Source organism: Cebus imitator, unplaced genomic scaffold (assembly GCF_001604975.1).
Source record: "Cebus imitator isolate Cc_AM_T3 unplaced genomic scaffold, Cebus_imitator-1.0 Scaffold2, whole genome shotgun sequence".
Lineage (NCBI taxonomy): Eukaryota > Metazoa > Chordata > Mammalia > Primates > Cebidae > Cebus > Cebus imitator.
In genome coordinates this window covers 10,252,923-10,260,516 of record NW_016107317.1, presented here as the reverse complement: position 1 = coordinate 10,260,516, position 7,594 = coordinate 10,252,923, and the positions used below count along the sequence as shown (strand labels likewise).

General features: G+C 42.7%; 1 protein-coding gene across 5 annotated transcripts in view; it reads right to left on the bottom strand.

The window, feature by feature from the left end:
• The window catches only part of SLC38A4 (solute carrier family 38 member 4), an 85,140-nt gene extending 80,732 nt beyond the window's left edge, over window positions 1–4,408 (bottom strand). For 2 of the 5 annotated variants that reach the window (XM_017529536.2, XM_037738745.1), the window contains exon 1: window positions 4,246–4,408. The gene's annotated coding sequence lies outside the window, so the exon portion shown is untranslated. Of the gene's footprint in view, window positions 1–3,141; window positions 3,358–4,019; window positions 4,043–4,245 lie in introns of those variants that run through there. The other 3 variants (XM_037738743.1, XM_037738738.1, XM_037738753.1) reach the window with 3 other exon arrangements.
• Between the last annotated feature and the right edge of the window lie 3,186 nt (window positions 4,409–7,594).

The window sequence follows — 7,594 nt, the reverse complement described above, 5'->3', positions numbered from 1 at the left end:
AAAAAAAAAAAAAAAAAAATCCTAACATTAAGAGCAATCAAAAAAGCTATATACTTTCTATTATGGGACCATAATAAAATGATTAAATAATAATAAAATGTATTGCTAATTCCTGTATTCAATTACTTTGTTCTGCTAGCATAGGTAACTCAAAATTCAAGGAAGGAACAGAGCAAAGGGACACTTGCAGAGAGAATGTACGAGAACCTCCCTGACCACACATCCCTCCCCAGCCTCCTCTCAAGCATTCTCTACTGATTAAGGGTACTGAACTCTTAAATTCCTGAACTGACTCCCTTCTTATCTTTTCTTATTCTGATCTCTTCATTGAGAGTCCTTTTCTCACATCCTCGAATTCTTTGCCTAGCTAACTCTTATTTTTACTTCAAAACCTCGCTCAGGTTCCACCTGGTCTTGAAATGTTCTCTGACCCCTTTCCTAAGCCAGGTTCTCTGGTAGAGTGTTCAAATCTGTTTTTTTCATCCCTGGTTTTCTACCATGTTGTATTGCAAATGTTTGCTTATCTATTCTTTCCTCCACTGGACTCATTCATTGTTCCACAAACATTTCTTGAGTACCTGGTATTTGCCCAGCACTGTGTTAGGTGCTAGGGAGATAGGAATAAAAGAAACTCCCTAATATAATTTTTGGAAGATAGTAACACTTGATAATTATTTATGGAATGAATGAGTGAAATTAGGTCATGACACAACACGGTAGAAGGAAGAACTAAGAGAGACATGAAACTGATTCTCTTTTTCCATGTCTCCCATCTCTCACACCATATTGTATTATGTGACACATTTCTAACACCCTTGTTTCCTTACATTTTTGTTCACTTCCCTCTGGTTGTCTTTATTGTATTTCTGTCTTTATTGCAACAAGCAGGATCTTTTGCATGGGGTAAATTTGATTCTAATACCAGCATTATCATGTATTAGCAATGTGACTCTTGGCTCCTGCCTTAACCTCTTCAATTTCCTGTCTATAAAACAGAGATAACAAATACCTATCAAATAGAATATCATGTGAAGATTAAATGAGATTCCCATTAAAGGGCTTAGTACAAAGCCTGGCTCTTAAAGCACCTTTCCTTTCTTTTGTCCCTCCGCTATTTCTACCCCTTATCCTCCTACAGGACATTATCAGGACAGTAGTTTGCAAGACGATTTCACGTGATACATGGAAGCACATATTTTTAAACTGTATAATTAATTTGAAACATTATTGTTTTGATGTATATAAAAATATGTAACTGAACCTTTGATTTTATAGAAATCTTTGCTTTGGATATGTAAAAAGTTAAAGAAAAAAAGAAGGTTACGTTTCCAAAAAAAAAAAAAAAAAAAAAAGAAACTGATACATAGATGCTTGGAAACACCGCAGAAATGAACAAAGGCAATGCCATATAAGAAGAAAAACATTAAGCACAAAGTCCACAAGCTGTCATGTGTACTGTGATTGTCCTCAGCACATATTTGTGCTGATAAACTGAAATGGAACATATGTACACTATGCATATCTCAAATGTCACTTATGTAGAAAAAATCCAGTCCTAAGACTGCAAAGATTCAGAGACTTTAGCTGCATGATCATGTCTTTAGCTTGCTTGGGATAGGATTAGTCTGTAATAGACAAGAAGTCAGCTCCAGATCCCTAAAAGTCACCTGTCCAGCTCTACTCATGATAAAGAACAAAGTGAAAGAGAATTCATTTACATTTATGAATAATTAATGCCCACGTAGAACTTCCAAAATATTCTGTGTTCATCACACTGTGTATCTCCATTTTCTGACCTATAAAATGTGTATAATAATAAATCTATCTCATAAGATTGTTATGAAGGTCAAATGTTAACATAAAGGAAGCACTTAGAAACATATAATGTAAAAGTTCCAACGTGTGTGTGAGCCAGAATTATCATTAATCTAGTTGAGAGCAGCCTCCAAAGAAAGTTAGTTATCTCTTTACATAACCAATCTTCCAGCCTTTAGTTGCTTTGTGATAAAATCGGCCTGATCAAAAGCTTCCTGTCTCTGGACACTGGTATTCAGAAATTTGGAAAGATCAGATATTCTTAGCAAAGTCTGTTTTTACAGACTTCTACCCAAAACTAGATTTTTATAGATTCATCTGTTGGAATTTGAGAGGTTCTCTCCACCACCCCCCCACCCCCCCGTCTCTCTCTCTCTCTCACACACAACATACACTTATTGTGTTGCAGAAGGAGAGAGTACACCAATTTCAGCGACGTTTTAAGAGACTTGTTGGTAGTGGACACAACAAAAAAACACAACATGGGCTGATTTCCCCAACCCCCTGCTAGGCCCTGGAAATTGAGATCTAAAGGTAGGATGCTCTCTTTGCAGACAGTTTAGCCCTAATGATTATGTTACAGCTGCCCAGAAGCAAAAAAAGATGGCTAGAGGATAGCTAGAAATCAGGAACAGGGCATTCACTGCTGAATCCCTGACCTCTCCCCGCTTCCCTTAAGGTGAGAATCTGCCTGGCCATCCCCCCTCCCCCCATTTCTCCCCCTACCGAACCAAGTGGATAACCAAGCAGTGGGTCCTTTAGCCTGGAGGATGGGGTGCTGGGCTAAGGACAGTCTGCAGGAAGTACCTGCCTGGATGAGCTTATTGCCCCGTGCCACTCCTACTACCTTCACACTATACATTTAAGATCTCCCTGGGACAGGTAGAAATGCAGCTTTTGCTTTGAGAAATAGACAAGCACCGAACTGCCCTTCTTCAGCGTAATCTGGGCCCAGGTATCTAAAGGCTCAACCAAGGACCGCTGCCTGGGAATCTCCCGGCCCTAGCCAATTTTCACAAGTCCCCGCATCACTGCTTCCTGCACTCCTCTGCCAACCCCCTGGCACAACTGCGACTACGTAACCCGGCGTTTCCCAGCTTAGTTCACCCCTTTTCCTTCAAGTCAAAAGCCCGCTGAGCATTTCTAGGTCCAGTTCTGGCGCTCAAAGGAAGGGCAATCTCCCACCTCTCCCTGCTAGATCACAAAGAGGAGCTGGGAGATTCGCCGTTTTCCTCACAACCGGCACCCTGCGCTGGCCCAGAGCGCAGCGCCCACCTGTGCCACCGCTAGACTTAGAGTCCCTTTCTGCGCGCTGCCTGGGCGCACCGCTGGTGAGTGGCGCTCACCAACTCTCCTGGACTCAAGGGTGCTCCTGGCTCACGCTTCTTGGGGTTTCCTCGTCCGGGATCTCCCTCCCTCATCTCACTTTCTTCCTTCATTCGCTCTTCTCTCAGTTTTTCCTCCCGTCCTCACCCCATCAGGTCTAACCTTTAATCAGTTCCTGCCTTCTGCCCCTCCTCCCTGGGCTTCTCTTCGCTCGGTTCCCGCGACCCCACTACGCGTCCCCGCTCGCATTTCTGCCCCGCTCCGCCCTTCACTCCAGCGCGAAGCGGGCCTGGCAATCCGACCACGCGGGAGGCACCCCTCAGAACCACGGGCGCAGTTTTCATACGCGTCCACCTCCCAGAAACCAGGTGCCCACATCCTGCTCTGCTCTCGCCTTCTCCCTTGAAAGAGACTCCTTGGGAGGTCCCCAGGTCAGAGTCCCCCCGCCAGGGGAATCATGCTGGTGTCTGGGGCGACCCAGCAGTCAGAGAGGACGGGTCTATTTCAAGCCTGGCACCCAGTGACCCCGCCCTGAGGACGCCGGCGCGGCTCCAGGGACTCGGGAAACACCTTGCCAGCATGATCCTGGACGGTCGCCGAGCCAGCTCCCCCGGCGGAGTCTGGCCTCTCAGCCAGGCAGGCGGCGCTGCCACGGAGCGCAGTCCCAATACAACCAACTCGAAATCCAAGAGCCCAGGGAATCCCTGGGTGGGGGCGGAGGTACCCCACGCCCCAGTCCCCCTGGGAATGGGCTACCTTGGCACAGTTACCTCTCCTTGAAAAAGAAATCACACGTGAGCCCGCTCAGTCTCTTCCCTCCGTGTGCCCTAGTTTACGTTATTTCTAGTCAACCCAGTCATTAGAGTGCAATAACCCACCCAGAGCGTGAATCTTTGGAAAACAATAAGAATTAGGAACTATAAGCAAGTCATGAAAACCCCCACATATAAGCCCCAGACGATTGAGAAACCGGGCTACACACGTGCGCATGTCCCCCGTGCGTACACACAAGCACCTATCCAGGCTGGGATCCAGCTGCAAGTTTGGACATTGAGAAGTCTCTAACAAGAAATAAAAAAATAAAAAATAAAAAAATTCACTCACCCGCCTCTATTACCACCCTTTCCAGACTGGGATTCAGAGAAAATATCAGAAAGGGATGGATGGAGATACCCTTCTTTCTTTTCTTTTCGCCTTTCTAAAGAGTGGAAATTTCCATCATGTGATAGGGGCAGCATCCCCAGTGTCGCGTTTCCTGCGGACCCTCCCTTCCAGGCCAGCCACCAATCATCAGGCAGCAATCTGAGAAGTAAACCAAAGCATCCACCCAGGTGGGGCCGAGATGTCCAGCTGTCCTTCCAGAGTGAAGCCTGGAAGCCCAATCCCTGCTTCCTCTTTCCTGGATCCGGGATAACAGAGAAGATCCTGGTGTAAGTTATTTTTTGACGGTTAAGTTTCTTCCATGAACCAAGGTTGCATTTATTGGATCTGTCCTATAAGTTGAAGTACATGTGGATATTTATTTCAAAGTCTGTAAGAGTGTTCAGGGTAGGTGACTCACTAAATTTCCTCCTGTTATGGAGGTGACAAACCTGAACTTTACATAAAGGAAAAGAAATATTTGGGAAAGAAGTACAAGTGAAAAACCTGTCATTCACAGTAAACATCACTTTATGCATGAAGGAAACAGGATAACTTGCTAGTACTTAAGAATGGGTCTTTGGTGATAATTTTTTTCTAGAATTCCAGTTTATGAAGAAGGAATTAGGCTATAATAATAAAGAGCACACCAACTTCAATTCTGTTTGTTAAAGTTACAACCATTGTAAGGAAAACTGTTTATGTTAAACCTATTTTCTAGTATTAAACAAAATTCTTGTTTCAAAGAAGGCCCATGTAACAAATATGTTGACATTTCTCAATTTATTTAGTAGTGAGTTGTCATTCTTTACGGAAAAAAAACTTCAATGGAGACCTTTTCCCCACAGTTTATCTAAGTCACCAGGCAACACAATTTGCATTCTGAATTCTCACATATTCAAGTGAACTTTATTCAGAATGGCAAGTTTCACTGCTCATCCATACCATGAACGCCTAGAAGCTTCTCATTTTACAGCCCTCGATAACTGTTAACACCAGCAACAGCTTAGTGCTTAAAAAAAATAGGATAACAGCAGAAACCCACCTGGATAATGCATAATAATCAGGAACACTGAAAGCAATGCATTCATGCACACACACACATCCACATCAAACTGTACTAGGACCATCTGACAATGCAGATTCAATAGAAGGATGATGTAACACATTTTCACTGGGGCTACCATTTTAAAATCTAAAAAAAATATATAAAAATATTTGTTTTATAAAAATTGATTTTCTCCTTAGCCTCCAAGCAAATATGGTAAACCTCTCTATCACAGCAAGAAGTTTACATTTTGTGGAATTGGACTAATTCAAAATTGTTTTGAATTTCCTATCTGCTTGTTGAAACTAGGTTATCTTCACATTATCACACTTCTCCATTGATTCTTATTTTATGAATATAGACGTCTTTTATAAATCTACTAAAATGTCAAAATTGGCAGGATTTGGAGAGAATTGGTGAGATCAAATGAAGATTAAAATCATTTGAATCTTCTCAAGCAATTCCAAGACACAAACTAGTTTATTGTGAAACTGCTCAAATTTTAAATGGACTGCTTATTTAATCACTTGTCATATGTATACATATGGCTCACTCTCCGTAATGCCAAGTTCTGAAGAGTGAAGCACATTTCAGGGATATTCCAGAATAGAAAAGTAAACTTGAAATTTGGGCTAATTTGGCTTCACAAAGGAAGGCTCTGACACAAACACCTTTTCTAGGAGGTTGTGCCTCTCAAGACACTGACCTCCCTTGAGATGTCTCTCCCTCTGGGCTCGGCCTGCCCTTAGGTAGCTCCCTATTCAAGTCTGGTGATCCCATCTCCTCCCATGGAAAACCAAGGGCTGTCCACATTTACTCATCCTCTGATTCAACAGGTATTTATTGGTTACCTCCTAAATGCTAGATGCTAGGAACAGAACAGTGAACAAAACCAAGCACAATCCCTATCTTTGTGGAGTTTATAATTTTGGTAGAAGCAAATATTTTAATCAAAAAGTAACAAGAATAAACACAAGATGACAAAGCTGCAGTGATGGAAAGATACACTGGGTTTGGGGAGAAACTTCACTGAGGAAATGACTCAAAGATGAGTGTGAGGAGGTGTTTGTTTCTTAAAGATGATTACCACTTAGCATATTTATATGCTGTAGGATGCCCAAGCCTGCAGTTGAAGCAGGTTATGAGCTGGTACTCCTGAGATGGTGGCAAGAGGGGGATACATCTCAGTGGAGCAGTTGCCTTAGGTAGCAAAAGGGACACCTGGCCTGCTCAGATGTTCTCTAGTCATGCTCCCCAGAGCCAGGCAAGCTCTAGTCTCCAAAACGGGATAAATGTGGAACTAAGATTCCTTTCTATCTCCCCACCATAGGATGGTCTGTGTGACTAGGTTTCTTGTGAATCCATGTATTTCTCAAAGGCACACATTACTTTCCTAGAGATAGCCAGGGTTACTTTTATTATCCTGGTCCTTTCTTAATAATGGAAAATCAAATCCACCCCCAATATGGTGCTTTTGTTTTGCCCTGCCCTGGGTCAGCCACATGGCTCTAAACATCAGAGTGCACTGCTTGTCAGTGGTTGCTTCCTTTGCTATCTGGGAGAAGTGATCCAGCTCAGTGGAATCTTTCTGATATTGGATCCTCCACTGATGAGCAAGATGGGGCATGAAGGCATTTGTTAATTCAACTCGTCATAAAGAGTTCAGAAAAAAAAAAAGTTTAGCCCTTACAATAAGCCAGATTGTGAACTGGAAAAATCTTCTGAGTGAGTCAGAAAGGAATGAGCCTCCCATGCAAGGCCAGAGTACCTCCACTTTAAGGAGGATTTGTTTCATGATGTCAACAGAGGTTCCTTTAAGCCTTAGACACATAAACAAACAAAAAAGGGGGAAAGTCAATATGAAACTGAGATTTACACGCAGTCCTACATTTTTCTTCAGTTTGTGTTGACATATTGCAGCATGTAGTATGTTAGGAAAGATGTGTTGCAAGATCCTGCAATATTTAATGTGTAAAGGACAAAGTCACACCTTAATACTAGGTTCTGATTTTGTGTTTTTTAATGCAACCAGTTTTCATTCTACCAGTATTATTTGTAGCATAAAGGGGAAATTCCACCAGATAAACTCACCCATCCTTCTTTTTTCAATTGTGCTTTAGGTTCTAGGGTACATGTGCAGATCATGCAGGATTGTTGCATAAGTACATACATGACAATGTGGTTTGCTGCCTCCATTCCCCAGTCACCTATATCTGGCATTTCTCTCCATATTATCCCTCCTCAGCCTTCCCACCTCCCCCGTCC